The sequence below is a fragment of the Saccopteryx bilineata genome, chromosome 10 (assembly GCF_036850765.1).
Source record: "Saccopteryx bilineata isolate mSacBil1 chromosome 10, mSacBil1_pri_phased_curated, whole genome shotgun sequence".
Lineage (NCBI taxonomy): Eukaryota > Metazoa > Chordata > Mammalia > Chiroptera > Emballonuridae > Saccopteryx > Saccopteryx bilineata.
The window spans coordinates 6176410-6192346 of record NC_089499.1 but is presented as its reverse complement, the minus strand read 5'-3'; the positions used below and the strand labels follow the sequence as shown (position 1 = coordinate 6192346).

General features: G+C 50.6%; 1 protein-coding gene across 1 annotated transcript in view; it reads left to right on the top strand.

Moving 5' to 3' along the window:
* Nucleotides 1-15937, top strand: part of BSN (bassoon presynaptic cytomatrix protein) — an 86455-nt gene that overhangs the window by 28180 nt on the left and 42338 nt on the right. The gene's annotated exons all lie outside the window — the stretch shown is intronic.

Sequence of the window (15937 nt, the reverse complement as noted above, 5' to 3'; positions counted from 1 at the left end):
GTAGTTATTAGATTTCTGAAACTATGGCTTTTGTTTAAATGAGTCACAGCATTCAGTTGAAATAGAGGGGACTCCATCTGCTGCCTTTGCGTGGTCCCTGGTTCTGTTCTCTGTGATTATAAGGGAAGCAGAACTTGGTGTTCCATGAGCTCACTTTGACTGTTCCTGCCTGTCAGACACAAGCCTCACCAGTAGATATGGGAATGTGGACCCCGTTTCCAGAGAGCTTCTCAACTTGAGGGCTGTGCAATTAGCCCACTGTATTTGGGTGAGAGGGGGTGGGGTACAGGAGCCAAGGGCTCCTTGTCCACTGACCTCTGTGAGCTCTTCCCTTGGAGTGCCCTTGAGCTTGTCCTTGGGTGTCAGAAAGGGTAACCTCCGCTGCAGGGATGGTTTTCTCAGGTCCTTGTAGCCTGCTGTGCCCTTATGCTCTGCTCTGTGTCTCTGGGACAGCAAGACGATTCACTCTGACTGAATTGGCTCTCTGAGGACAGGTGGCAATGCCTCAGGTCAGGAAGGGTCATGGGAGTGTGAAACAATACAAGGAAGAGGGGACAGGGAAGAGAGACCTACTGCCCATCACGGCTTTGCCCTATTCACGACACCTCCTCTCTTTAAATCTTGGTTTCCTCATCTGGCCCCCCACTGCAGAGCTGTTGTGAGGGTTAACTGGGACGAGTAATGTCAAGTGTTTGGCATACACTAAAAAGGACTGCTCTCCTTGGCCCCTCGCCGTCTCCACCATGGTCCGGCCTCCTCTTCTCTGCACACGCTCTTGCGTCGGTGACAGATCGTTCCGTGTGCGGAGAGAAAGAAGAGCTGTGCTGTGAGTCAGGGCACAGCACAGAAGATGCTGACATCCCACGCAGCTCCCCGCAGGGGGGTGGCAGCTCTGCAGTGGAGGTGTCCCTTCTGGAGCCTCGTGCTCAGTCAGCGGATTGGCCTGACCCACTTGGTTGCTCACAACCCTCCTCTCGCTGGGCAGCTGCATTCCCCACCCACAGAGGACTGGGCCTACTGAGTCCTGCCCTCCGAGGCTGGCTCCTCCAGGGCAGCCAGTCGGGCCCTCCTAGGGGCGCGGGGCTACCTGCTGCTTTCCACTGCTACTCTGGTCCCGGGACAGTGCTCTCAGCTCCCACGGCTCTCTCTTTTCTCTGCGTGTTGGTGGTGTGCTGCCCGGCCAGTATGGGGCCTTGGTGGCCTCTTCTTTCTGTGGAGCCAGCTGAAGTGGCTGTGTGGCCTTGTGAGCAAATGCCACCAGCTTTGCTTGTGTCTTTCTTCAGTTTCCCACCTGTACAGGGTGTATCATAGGAATTGCCTGCCTGGGTCAGTGCCCGAGCCAACATGGGCCTGTCAGATGACCTCATTCTCACTGAGTTAACAGATGCCCAGAGCCTTGTCTAAGAGGGCCCCCCAAATGTGAGGAGTGCTGAGTGGACCCTGCTCCATTGCTGTGGAGAGTTCCATTATGTGAAGTGATTTAACTTTAAGGGAAAGGCTAGATATGTACTCATTGGTTGAAGTCGAAATATCTAAGGTGTAACCAGAGGACAGGATGGGGGGAAGAACAGGACTGTGCAGACTAGGGCACCACTCAATGCTGGGTCAGGAGCGGGGTACATGTGCACAGGTGTGTTGATTATGTGAGGCCTACCTCAAGGTGGAGACAAAGTGAGCCATAGACTACTTCTGCAGCCCAGTAAAAGTCTCTGATTTTACTGGGGGATTCTTTTTTCCTTCTTTTCCCTCTGTCTCTCTTTTTATTGAAGTGAAATTCATATAACATACAATTAACCATTTTATTTTATTTTATTTGTTTATATTAGCACGCATGCGTGCGAGAGAGAGACAGGAAGGGAGACGAGAAGCATCAACTTGTAGTTGTGGCACCTTAGTTGTTCATTGATTGCTTCTCAGATGTGCCTTGACCGAGGGGCTCCAGCTGAGCCAGTGACCTTTGGACTCAAGACAGTGACCTTGGACTCAAGCCAGCAAGCATAGCATCATGTCTATGATCCCACACTCAAGCCAGTGACCCCACGCTCAAGCTGGTGAGCCTGTGCTCAAGCCGACTACCTGAGGGTTTTGAACCTGGGACCTCAATGTCCCAGGTTGATGCTCTATCCCCTGTGTCACCACTGGTCAGGCACAATTAACCATTTAAAAGTGTATAAGTCAGTGGCGTTTAGTGTGTTCACAATGTTGTGCAACCCCTCGTCTGTCTCGTTCTAAAACATTCCATCGCCTCAGAAAACACCCTCTGGCCCATTAGGCAGTCACTCCTCGTTTCCTGCTGCCCAGCTCCCGGCAGTCACTGCTCTGCTTTCTCTCTATTGATTGACTTACTCTGGACACTTTGTATCCGTGGAATCATAGAATATGTGTTCTTTTGTCTACTTAGCATACTGCTTTCAAGGTTTAGGTACAATGTGACTTATATCAGTACTTCATTCTTTTGTTTTGTTTATTGTGGTAAACTGCACATCACATAAAATTGACCCTTTTAATCATTATTGAGCACACAGTTCAGTGGCATTAAGTATATTCACATTGTTATGCAGCTATCACCACCGTCCATCTTCAGAACTTTTTCATCTTCCTAGATTGGAACTGTGTGCATTGAACACGAATCCCCCTTTTCCTCTCCCCAGCACCTGGGAACCACTGTTCTGATTCCTGTCCTATGAATTTGATTGTTCCAGGTACATCATATAAGTGAGTCATAATATTTGTCCTCTTGTATCTGGCTTATTTCACTTAACATCTTCAAGGTTCATCCTTTATAAGGCTGAATAGTATTCCGTTATATGTATTTATATATACCATATCTTGTTTATCCATTTATCCATTGATAGCCACTTGGGTTGTTTCCCCTTTTGGCTACTGTGAATAATGCAGGGATCCTTGAGTCCCTGGTGGACAGAGAGAGCAAAGACATATAGACCATCACTGAGATGAGATGCAGAGGCTTGGGAAGGAGTCCAGAAGCAGGGTCTCCTGTCGTGTCGCATGTCTCCCAGACGTACTCCCCTGCAGTTTCTCCTCTCACAGTCCTCCAGCCCCCTGTCTGCAGTGCACACCCCTGCTGCAAAGCCTGAGCCCCAGGATGTCTGTGTGGCTCTGCTCAGGTGTCCCCTCTCAGAGGAGCCCGCCTGACTCACCAGGGTTGCCTCCCTTCTTCATCATCTGTGTTGTTTTTCTAAGCACCTGTCATTTGAGTCAGGCTTACCTATTTGTCTTCTTGGTCTTGGCTTGTCTTCTGTACCATAAGGCTAGCCCATGAGAGGAGCAGCCTCATCTGCCAGCTCACTGCGAGGTCACCGACATCTGCAGTGCGCCCAGTGCCGGGCGGCCTGGGGCTCCTGCTAAGGATCTGATGTTCAGTGAAGGCCCACACTTGTGCTGCCGTGGCTGCCATCAGAGCCCTCACCACTTCTGTCTTTTCCTCTTGTGTTCGGATTGCACTGACCACATCCTGTATCCCGGGCATCCCACCCTGTCCTCTGGAACCCCAAACTACCGTGGGTCCCCAGCACCTTCCTTAGCTGTGTTCTCGACCTTCTGCCAGGCAAGAGCCTGGCTGTGCTAGAGTCCACAGCATTCCCCTCAGCCCTCAGCAGGGCTGTCCAGAGCCCCACTTGCTTGTTCCTCCTGGCCAGGGGCCTTTGGGCCTGCTGCGTCAGCCTGGCCCTCAGACCTGGTCCTTCCTCTCCTATCAGCTGTAGGCCACACACTTCTGCCACTTTCTCCCCCTCAGCCTTGCTGGCTGGACTTCTCGTTACTTCCCACTTCCCTACAGACTAGCAGCAGAATGCCAGGCTTCCTGCCCACTCCACTTGCTGTCAAGCCAGGAAAGGAAGGAAGGGAGGAAGGAAAGAGCTAATGTTTTTCTCAGCGCCTCCTGTGTACCTGGCACTGCTCTTCCTCAGGCTGAGGCAGCCCTGGCCCCTCTGCCAGCTCAGTCTGGCCCAGCACTCAGGGTGCCTGCCCTTCCTCTTGGGGGCGCTGCCCATGACTGAGTGTCTGGGTGTGTGCTATGAAGAGTGTAATCACACATGCACTCATGTGCTCACATGGGAGCACACGCTAGTGCTTACATGTACATACACCCTGCTCATACTGTGTGCATCCTTGCACATACCACACTCACATATGTGCACATGTACTCACACAGCATCTCATCATGCCTTTTTCTCATGTCTTAATCACCTCTCTCAGACCTACAGCGGACACCTTCCTTATGAGAACATCTGTCTTGATAGATTTTTAATTAGCCTGGGTAGCTGAGTTGAATGTTCTAAACATCCACTGGTTGAAGGCTGGAGGGTGGGGGAATGGCTTTTCTTTTTAAATGTTCTTTAATGTCACAGTGGATATCATTTAGAAGAGGGCATGTTTTTCCTGCTGGAATCTTGAGTCTCATTTGCCATCTTGAGGTGCCATTTTTTGTCATTCTAGTTTTCTTCCACACGCCTGCCTTCAGGCTGGTGCTATACCTCCTTAGCACCAGCCCCGCTGGGTCTGGACATCTGGTCTGGGCAGCTGATCTGTGCCGCATGCAGGTGAGCTGAGAGGGGCCACGGCACCATGGGGGCTGTCCCGTGTGAGGTGTGAGGAGTCTGCAAGAAGGCACGGCAGCTTTCTGGTGCTTGAGCCAGGTTTTGAAGGTTAAATTGGGCTCTAAGGAGAGGGCCTTCTAGAAAGAGAGGGACCCCCTTCCCGAAGGCAGTGCAGAAAGAGGAAACTGCAGATAGGAAGGTCTCTGTTGTAGTCTTTGAGTCAGAGTGTGTCCACGGTGGGGCGGCCACTCGGGAGGCGGCTGCTCAGAGTCCTGACTATGTAGGGTAGGGCTTGTAGCATTTCCCCGGCCCCGCTGGGCAGGAGGAGTGAGGATTTAGCACAGTGTGGCCTTCATATGGGGCTGATTGTGGCAGCTGCCACAGGACAACCAGGCTTCTTTCAAATGGGCTTCCTGGGTGACACTCCTGAGCAGACTCATGGCTCTGTCCCAGACTTCAGAGTGTTTTTCTCCCTCCGGACTGTCTATCATCAGCCTAACAAAACATACAGGCCCCAGGATTGTGGCAGCCCGTCCGCTCTCATCCATGCCCAGTGCGTCAGCCCCTTGACCACAGAGAGCCCCTGATCCCTGGTCAGTCATCTCAGTCTATCAGTCATTCAGTCCATAAACATGGACAGCCCTGCTCTGCGCCAGTCCCTGTGGTGAGCATGTGTAGAGGAAAGGCTGATGGTCCACTTGTCTCTGGAACCTTCTCCCCTTCCTCGTCTTCCTCTAGGGTTTTCTTTTGATTGTAATACATTTGAAATTGCAAGACAAAGTCATTGTTCGGAGGGTTTCATTCTCATTCTCTTACCTGTATTTCCAGGGCCAAGCACTGCCTGGCTCCACACCAGCGCTGCGCGCCCTTTGTCCAAAGGCAGGGTTCTTCAGCTGCAGGGATAGCCCTGCTGAGCTAGCCCAGTGCCCTGGGCCGCAAAGGCAAGTGACCCAGGGCGGGTGCCCACAGGATGACTCTGGGAGCTGGGTGGGGCTGGGGCCCATCCTATTGTTTTACTCAGAGCCCAAACTAAGGGTCGTACATGACCTCCAGTCACAATATTTTTTTACCGTTTTTGGGCCACATAAGTTTTCTTCATTCTTGTATGAAAATATAAAAAGTAAGCAAATTATTGCTAATAAAAAAAGTTTTTTAAATTAAAAAAAATAAGCAGGCCTGGTTTCTGGACAAAGAGGTTTTTAACATGGAATGGACAGACATTACTTTGGTGTTTTTTTCTCCCCCCAAATACATAGTCGGCATAATTTTTGGACCGTGTTGGCTGCCTATGAGAAAGGACTCTCAGGCCAGGTGCAGTTTTGCTGCAAGCCTGGAAGAGCGGGCTTTCAGAAGCTCATACACTGGGGTCCCCGGGCCCAGCCCAGGACCCTGTACATGGCAAGTGTTCAGCCAGTTCATGTATCAAAGACCCAGCCGCTGGGTTGTCCTATGTATGAACTGCATTGCTGGCCTGTCTTCCTTCTTGAGCTTGGAGCAGGGCGAGGGGTGAAGCAGGCCCGCCGCCGTGGTGAGCACTGAGGATGTGCCCCGGGGGCAGGCTGAGTGCTGAGTGCCCAGCCCCGGGTCAAAGGCTGGGCAGGAGCTTGTCCAGCTTTCTGGCTTCTGCCTGGTGGTAACTGGAGCGTGGAGAATGGGGCCTGCCACCTCCACGGTCACAAAGACCTATGGTTTTCTCTTAATTCATCTTGACTTCCTGGTTTCAGCAGAAGTGGGAGGAGAGGTGACAAGTGCAGCACGGTCCCCTTGGTAAAAGGCGGTAGTAGAATTTGCAAGAACTAGAAGTGGGGGAAAGCTGGCTCGGCTTTGTGCCATGACTTCTGACTGCTGGTTAGAGCCTCCTGGCGTCAGGAGCTTTCCCATTGAGCCAGAAAACTGGACATTTCACACTCAGGTTGTCCCCATGTGGGGTCCCAAAGCAGATGTCTGCAAGCCTGGGTTTGGATGGGGACCAGAACGTTGTGGCTTGGGCTAGATCAGAACTCCTGGGCCACACTTGGGAGCCATGGCACTCCCAGAAGACAGGGTTGGTAAATGTGAACCGAGGCTGGCACTGGGGACAGGCTCTTGAGAAGACTGTGGAGAGGGGCAAGGCTTTCTTCTTCAGTCATGTGTCCCCCTCAGAAAGGTAGGCCTAGTAGGAGTGTCCCTGGGCTGGCTCGGAGGTATTCTTGAAGGCTGACCCAGTCACCACAGTCTGAGAAGGCCAGAGATTTACTTAAAATTCATATGTTGCGCATGCCATGGCTTGATGCAGGATGTGCTATGATTTCCCCACAAAGTGTCATCATCCTGAGTGCAGACCCCATGGTGCCCAAATGGAAGAGTCCCTAAGGTTGGTGCCCTTATTCTCACTGCTATTCTAGGTGGGGCCACCCAGAAAGCCCCTAGGAGTTTGATGGGGAGAGCCCTTCTGGAAACTGCTGACCCGAGTCTCAGCTCTGGGCGGAGACTCCATCTGGCCACCTGCCTGACTCCTCTTCCCTCCTTTGACCCCCTTGGCTCCCAGACGGACCCCCACCTCCTCTGGTTCCCTCAGGATTCGCCTACTGATGAGCCGTTAGCCAAGTCTGATGAATAAGTGGGGAAAAGGCAGTAGGGCACTAAAAGCAGTAACAGACCCTCCTCCAGCCTTCTAGCTGCAGAAGCAGCTCCTGTACGCACTGTTGTGAAATCCAATCTTTGGATCTCTTCCTTTTGGAATTTGTGATAATTGGCTGAACTAGAGCTTTGTAGAAGGTGAGTGGCATGCATATGACTGTTTAGTGCACCTAAAAGAAGTTGCTCTCAAGCCTTAAGAGGGTGATTTCCTACAAACTTTGCCTAATTACAAATTAATTCTCATCAGTTGATTAAAACAGCCTGAGCAACAGCTTCCTTTGACGGACAGGTAGGGATTGTATTCACAGTAGACTCGGGGAACCTCTGCTCTCCAGGATGCCCAGGCTGACTTGAGAGACAGACAAGGGCAGCACTGGGACCAGGCTGGTGGGGGACACTGGGAGGGACCCCCAGGAGGCTCCACCCCAGAAGTCAGGGTGTAACGGAGCTGTGGAGTTCAGCTGGGCCCTGGCGGGCCTGTGGGCGTGGCGGCAGGAGAGCGCGTTCCTTGTCAGAGGCTCCTGTGCTGCAAGCAGGGCTTGAATTGGGGCCTGTGGGTGAGGTTCCAGAGACAGGCTGGCGTGATTGGGCCGCTGGCGGCCTGTGGGCGTGGGGGCAGGAGAGTGCGTTCCTTGTCCGGGGCTCCTGTGCAGCGAGCAGGGCTTGCATTAGGGCGTGTGGGTGATGTTCCAGAGACAGGCTGGCGTGATCGGGCCGCTGGCGGCAGGCCAGACCTGCCATGGGCAGTAGACCCTCCTTGGAAGACTGGTACCTCCTGAAATCAAACAAAAATGTATATGAATGTGTACTTTTCTTCTTCATGGAGATAAGATCTAAGGTTTAAATCAGATTTATAAATAGGTCTGTGCTTTAGAAAACTTAGAACTTGCGCAGGTGAGAAGTTAGAGAAAAAATGGCATTTGTTTTGGGTTGTAAAATGGCTTTTGGTTAAATACGATGAATTAAAACATCTCTTCCTCAGTCTCCTTACCGAACTAACCAAAAACGGCAATAAGAACAAAAAACAGAAAACTTGATCTTCAAAAAAAGTAATAAATATCAATGAGCTGAAATAAAATGAACAAAAAATGGTTTCCAAGTACAAAGAAAGTTAGTCCAGGATGAGGGAGGGTTCTAGAAGGGAAAATTTGCCTCTATGGAATCAAGGCACAGAGTTCAGAGTGCAGAAGATCAACCCCCAATCCCTTTCTTGGACTGGTTAGCAAAGCCAACCTATGTGGGAACCTTTCGGAGTGTCCTTGTGAGATGCCACGGAGTTACTAAGGGGGTGGAGCCACCCGAGGGGTTGAGCTGGGGTGGGGTGGGGGGACCAGGGGTTACCAGCAGCTGGGACAATGGAAAGACAAAGGAAATTAAAATAGGTGTAATTGGTACCCCTGGAGAAGAGAACTATCTAAAGACATAAAGGAAAACTTTCCCCCCTGAAATAAAGGAACACATAAATCTTCAGTTTGAAAGAACATACTAAATCAGGAAAAATAGATATGGAAAACTCAAACATATTGTGGTGAAGTTACTGAACTTCAAAGAGAAGAGTTCTGTTGTATCCAGAGGAAAATGTTAATAATGGGGAGCTAATTGGGCTGGTCCAGCACTCTCCACAGTGATAGTCAGTGCTAGAAAACAGAGGGGCTGTACCTGCAAAGTCTTCAGGGAGAGAAAGTGTGAACCTAGAATTTTATATCCAGACAAGCTGTTGTTCAAGTTTAATGACCACAAATACATGTTCAGACATTTGAAATGAATGTATAAAAATTTCTCTAGATAGGTAAACTTCATAAGACGTGAATGGAGAAGCTATGGTCAAAGGACTAGTAACCTCTCAACAGAGTTCTCTTTAGACCAGGGGTCAGGAACCTTTTTGGCTGAGAGAGCCATGAACGCCACATATTTTAAAATGTAATTCCATGAGAGCCATACATTGACCTGTGTACATTACGCATTGTCCAATAAAAATTTGGTGTTGTCCCAGAGGACAGCTGTGATTGGCTCCAGCCACCCGCAACCATGAACATGAGTGGTAGGAAATGAATGGATTGTAATACATGAGAATGTTTTATATTTTTAACGCTATTATTTTTTTAATTAAAGATTTGTCTGCGAGCCAGATGCAGCCATCATCTGGCTCGCGAGCCATAGGTTCCCAACCCCTGTCTTAGACTAAGGGGCAGGCATCCAAGGCTCACTTGCCTTCAGGTGAGTCATTGTTCTTGCAAAGCTTGTCAGAAGCACTGCAGTACAAGAGACATTTAGCTTTCAAAGCTACAATGAGCCCCTGGCATTTGATGCTTCGGCTGACTGATGCCCACATATAGCTCTTCTGATTCTGGGAAAGCCACAGGAGGGAGGCAAAAATGGGGCTGAAGGAAGGTCAGAGGGTAACACTACATGTATCCTCTGATCTTTTTCTGGTGAAGATGAATTCGGCCTGAGGTGGTTCTGGCCCGGTTCTGAGTAAGACACTCCAGAAAGCTGGATATCACTTGGGACAGGTCTGAGGGTCTGGGTTTGTTCTACGTCACAGTGACACGTCCATGGCCTTTATGCATACGTGCCTTGCTCCTGGGTTCATGATAGACCTTACTAATTGATGGCAACATTCTTTCTCACTGATCCTTCTCAAACCCAGCTCTCCAGGCAGACGCTATCAATTAACGGTGTTAGAGGAAAGTTGCCCCAATTTCCCATCCCTGTTCTAGATTCTGAAGACTGGCTAGACCTAAAGGGAACCAAAGCCAAACTAGCTTGTCTTGAGAGATGCTATCAACTGAGTGGACCCACGTAGGTCTCAGCGGTGGGGAGTGGGGAGCGAGGGCCCAGGGCTTGCTTTCCTAGCAGTTATGGCCTGGCTCCCATCTTGTTCTCAGCCTCCTGGTGGTCCCTCCTCTTACACTGACAGCTTCCCCTGGCCTGTGTTTGATGACACCGACTCTTCTTCCTGCTAGCCTCTCTGGCAACATTCTCTGCCTTCCTGACCCAGCTGCAGTCTCATCCCAAACACTTTCCCTCAGCAACAGCAAAGCAGTCAGAGCTCACTACCTTCAACGTGTTTTCTCCTGCTCCAAGGAGACGGTCCTGGGACCAACTGAAACTTGTTTGTCCACAGGAGGAGTCAACTGCTAGTGTCCAAGTGTAAAGGATGAGTGGAGATGGTGGCTATCGGGGCGACACTGGGGCTTCTTCACGTGGCTTTGTCTGCTCAGGGGTGTGAATACGTGTGTGTCCGAGTGTATTAGTGTACACTTGCTTTGGGGGTTGTCACCATGCTGGTTGGGTGCTTTGCCACTGCCTGTATCAAGGAGGACCTAATTCTCTAGGGTCTTCTGGGTCTTGGCATCTTACCCTCATAGTGGGGAGCAGCTTCAAGGGCCTGGGAAGTTGGGAGGGGGGATGGTAGCCTCTTGAGGAGATCTGCTTCCAGCATCACCTGCAGGATACCTATGTGTGGCCTCTTCCCTCCCCAGCCCACGGGGGTCCCCTGGCTCCAATAGAACACCTCAGAGGCCGAGCCCCTAGTGCTGGCGTCCTGCCCAGTCACAGACGGCCTCCTTCTGAGGGCTGCAGCTGCGTGTTACAGAGAACCTGACCTCTGTGCTACTGCTGTCTGCAAAGCAAACTCTCTTTGCTCATAGGTGGTCCAGAAGGCTGATGAGGGCAGCCCCCAATAGCCTGGGGCTCTCCTGATACTAACTTACATATACCTTCAATAGGGCAGGGATAGGGGCAGGAGAGAATCTGGTCTGAACAACCACTAGAGACTCCTTTAAAGAAGGGGAGATTAAGCCTGACCAGGTGGTGGCACAGTGGGTAGAGAGCATCAGAATGGGATGTAGAAGACCCAGGTTCGAAACCCTAAGGTTGCTGGCTTGAGTGTCGGTTCATCAGCTTGAGCGCGGGGTCGCTGGATTGAGCGTGGGATCATGGACATGACTCCCATAGTCACTAACTTGAGCCCAAAGATCACTGGCTTAAGCCCAAGGTCGCTGGCTTGAGCAAGGGGTCACTCGCTCTGCTGTAGCCCCCCTCCCCGTCAAGGCACATATGAAAAAGCAATCAATAGACAACTAAGGAGCCACAGTGAAGAATTGATGCTTCTCATCTCTCTCCCTTTCTGTCTGTCCTTGTCTGTCTCTCTTTTTGTCTTTGTCTCAGTACACACAAAAAAGAAGGGGAGATTAAGAATTTCCTCAGCAGTAGCTTCCAAACTGGGGCACACATGCCAAGGAAGAGAAGGAGCAAAGATAGTCAACAGAGGCATGGGAAGGAAATATGAAAATGCTTGTTTACATTTATTTCCTCTCTTGTCCTTTCAAACTCGTCCATTTTGAGAACTGTGTTTTATCTGCAGTAGACATGCACAGACTTGATGGATAAATATTCATATGTCAAGGATATGCAAACATGCTTTATTTATAGGGACACAGGATCAAAAAGACAGGAGGCCACTGGCCTGAAAGCTGGGCAAGTCAAGAAATGTTTGCCTATGTGAAAACTAGAATTTTTTCTAAAGTCAAACTTTGTGAATTCTCCCATTTATTTCTGAGTGAGTAGCTCCAGGACCTGGGCCCTGGTGCTCACTGTTCTGCCAACCCCTGCCTCTCTGCCCAAATACACAGGGACCACTGGGGTGGCCCAGGGATCCTTCCTGTCACGGATCTCAAAGGGGACGGCCCTTGCACAGCATCTGCCCAGCCGTAATTGCCTATTACAGAAAGGTCAGCCATGAATTTATTAAAAACTTGTTTGAAGCTGTGGCACTCTTCCAACTGCTCTTAGAAAAAACAGTTTCCTTAAGTTTATTCTTTTCCTGGTGAACAAAGACCGCCACTTATCGGTGTGGAATATTTATCTTTCAAATATTCCACTGGAGGCCATAGGGGGCATGCTGTCGAATGCTGCCACGTGGAACTCAACCTGGCTACCCTTCTGGAGCCCGCTGTGTCTCCAAGCCTCCCTGGCTTTTCCCTCCTGTTTGCTTCCGCCTGAACAAGTCCTCCCTCCGTGTACCAGAGTGGCCCCACGCCTTTTCCCTTCCCACTGTGGACTAGGGCAGGCACATCTCTCCCTGGTGGCCCTGTCCTTACAGATATGCCTGGTGTCTGGAGCATCTTTGGTCTCTGGAGCTTGGTGGCAGAGGGGGGCCCAGCTTCTGATCAGTGCAGTCTGGGTTATTTCTGCTGGTAGTGGTCATGGTACGGGACAGGAAGTGCAAAGGTACTGAGTGTGCCCGTTTCTGACCAGTCAATAACCTTACATGCTGAAAGGGAGGAAAGCTGGTAGAGAGCCAGCTGTTTTTACGTTCTCTACCCTTTGTGTCTATCTTTAGGAAATACCTATCCCTAGATACCGCATTTTAGTCTCCGCCTGCTCAGCTTCTGGTCACCCCTTATTTCTGCCCTCTCCTTCCTTCTCCACCTAACTGTCCTCCTGTGTCCTTCCTTCTTTATGGCAGTGCCCCTGTCCCCCCACTGTCCTTATCCCAGTTCTCCCCAAGGAATATAGGGTAACCTGAGGCTGCTGGACGGAGCATTGGCCTCCAGGGGCCTCCCTGCTGAAGGTCTTCCCTGCGGCTGGCTACGTCCTGCCTGTAGACACCTCCTTTCCCTTTTCCTCCCTCCCCCTTGGCCCAGTGGAGAGCTTTGCTGAGGAGGCCTCCTGGAGGGTGTGCCTCTCCCCTCCTGAGGCAGGGTTACTCCGATGGCCCTGGCCCCCTTGGGATTTGTGTCTAGGGCTGTGTCACTGACAGATCTCCTGGTTCTCCTGTCATGAGTACACCCTTCTGTCATGGGTGTAACTCTTTCCTCCATGGCTTCTGGGGCTTCTCAGCCTTTGGGTACGTAGCTCCTCACAGCACTGCTGACTGCTCTTCCTCCTGGGAGTTTTTCTAGCAGTGTGTGCGCATGCATGTGTGTGTGTTCTCCTTTCTCTGACTTCTCTGTTTCTATCATCTCTCCTGCTCCCACAAATGTTGGTGTTCCCCACAAAACTTCCCTAAACCAGCCCTTTTCATGTGATCTGTATCCTGTGAACTGAACCCTTAGCTCTCCCAGATAAAAATATATAAATTTATCTGAATGGGACCCAAGCTCTGACCCATCTCCTGATGTCTCTTGGGTGACCCCCCTACACACACACACTAACTCAAAGAAACCAAACACAGCCTCTTGATTTTGCCATTTCACTCCCCATTCTCCACCTACCAACTGGCTTTCCCCCCTGGACTTCCCCCATCTCAGTCAAAAGGACCACTCCTCCTTGGACCTCAAGACAGAATACCTTCTGCTGAACCCACCCTCTCTTTCACCACAGGGACTATCTCTTGGGCTATTGCCTTATTTTCAATGTTTCCCTATCTCTACCATTTCCTTGATACAGGCAGGGCATGAGCATAGCCTTTAAAAAAAAAGATTTTATTTATTGGTTTTAGAGAGAGGAGAGAAAGAGAAAAAAGGAGGGGCGGAGTGGGAAGCATCAACTTGTTGTAGTTGCTTCTTATATGTGCCTTGCCTGGGCAAGCCCGGGGCTTCTAACCAGCAGCCTCAGCATTCCAGGTTGACACTTTATCCGCTGCACCATCACAGGTCAGGCAAGCATGGCCTTGTTTGAAAACGTAGAGGCCCTGTTCTCCTGGCCCTTGCCATGTTAGCGCTGAGCCTACCTGGTGGGCCAGGTGATTAAGTGTGCTCGCTTGATTCCCAGGAGCTGTTCTTGGTGCTGAAATCTCACTGGCTTCTGCCTGCTCTGCCTGTCCCACACGGCTACCCAGACCAAGCATACTCTGTCCTGCCTCTGGACCTTTGTGTGTGCTGTTCCCTTTCTCCTACGGAGACAATCCATCCATTAAGACATGGTTGAGGCCCTGGCCGGTAGGCTCAGTGGTAGAGCGTCGGCCTGGCATGCGGAAGTCCTGGGTTCGATTCCTGGCCAGGGCACACAGGAGAAGCGTCTATCTGCTTCTCCACCCCTCCCCCTCTCCTTCCTCTTTGTCTCTCTCTTCCCCTCCCGCAGCCGAGGCGTCATTGGAGCAAAAGATGGCCTGGGTGCTGGGAATGGCTCCTTGGCCTCTGCCCCAGGTGACAGAGCGACACCCCGGAGGGGCAGAGCATCGCCCCCTGGTGGGCGTGCCGGGTGGATCCTGGTCGGGCGCATGCGAGAGTCTGTCTGACTGCCTCCCCGTTTCAAGCTTCAGAAAAATACAAAATAAATAAATAAATAAATAAATAAATAAAAATAAAAGACATGGTTGAGATGTCTCCTTGTCCTCAAAGCCTCCTCAGACTTCTGCCTCTCCCCCAGACCGGGTGGAGGTGTGTCTTGCTGTGATTTGGTTGCACATCTGTCTCCGCTCTAGACTGGAGGTTCACAGAAGACTGGATCCCTGTCTGATCCACATTTTAAAAAATTCATTTTAATTAAACATTGAATAGGCATTTATGAAGAATATAAGAATACTTATTAAATATGTATAAAATGTAAGGATAACAATACTGTGAACATCTGTAAGGGCCCACGTTCCATTGTAGGAGACATAATCCATTCATACCATCAATACCTTCGCAGGACCTGAAACAGTTCAAGATCAGTAAGTGTTTGTGAATGACTGAATGCCCAAATAAATGAATGAACCTCTAGTTTTCTTACTGTGTCTCTGTGTTGCTGAGCAAACTCCAGGTGAAGTGGTCATAACTAACTCACGTGTCAGCCCCACTCCTTGATCTCACTGGATTGCTCACATGTCTATCTATTTACTTTGCTCTGCTTAGTGAGCGCCCACTCAGTGCCAAACATGCTGCCAAGCCTGTTGGCTCCTGAATCTTTTTTTTTCCTTTTTTTTGGTATTTTTCCAAAGTTAGAAGCAGGGAGGCAGTCAGACTCCCACATGTGCCCAACTGGGATCCACCCGGCATTCCCACCAGGGGGCAATGCTCTGCCCATCTGGGCCATTGCTCTGCTGCAATTGGAGCCATTCTAGTACCTGAGGTGGGGGCCATGAAACTGTCCTCAGCGCACGGGCCAACTTTTGCTCCATTGGAGCCTTAGCTGCGAGAAGGGAAGAGAGAGATAGAAAGGAAGGAGAGGGGGAAGGGTGGAGAAGCAGATAGGCGCTTCTCCTTTGTGCCCTGACCGGAATTCGAACCTGGGACTTCCACACGCCGGGCCGACGCTCTACCTCTGAGCCAACTGGCCAGGGCCGGCTCCTGAATCTTTTTAGCATCAGATGGCATTCATATAGGGGCAGCAAATAGAATCTCCTCCTGTCAGTCAAACCCTACAAGGATTGGCCACTGGGGCTCTGCTGGCCACTGTGGCTGGGCCTCCACAATCCCCATCCTGGGTGCCACTAGCCACCCAAATGATACAGACTGAAGCAAGTGTGGAATTTCAGGGAAGCCATAGAGAGCATTGCCTTTGGCTTTTGTGCTCAGCTTCTTTCAAATTGGAAAAGAAAAATTGACAAAATGAACTTAAGTTGGGTCAAAAAAGAAGGAATTTAAGAGAATTGATGGATTGCCTTCTACCTCATTCAACTACTCAATTCTGCTGGCTTGACTGCAAAGGGCCAGGTCAGGATGGAGGTGGGGGTCAGGCACATTGGACTTCACTTGATGCTTCCTTCAGCGCTAGATCCTAGAACTTCAATCCCACTCAGCCATGCATAAGCGAGAAAGTAGTAACACTTCACTCATCTGAATGGACTTGGTCTGGCTTCAGGCTCGCTGGAGGACTGCCAGGAAAAA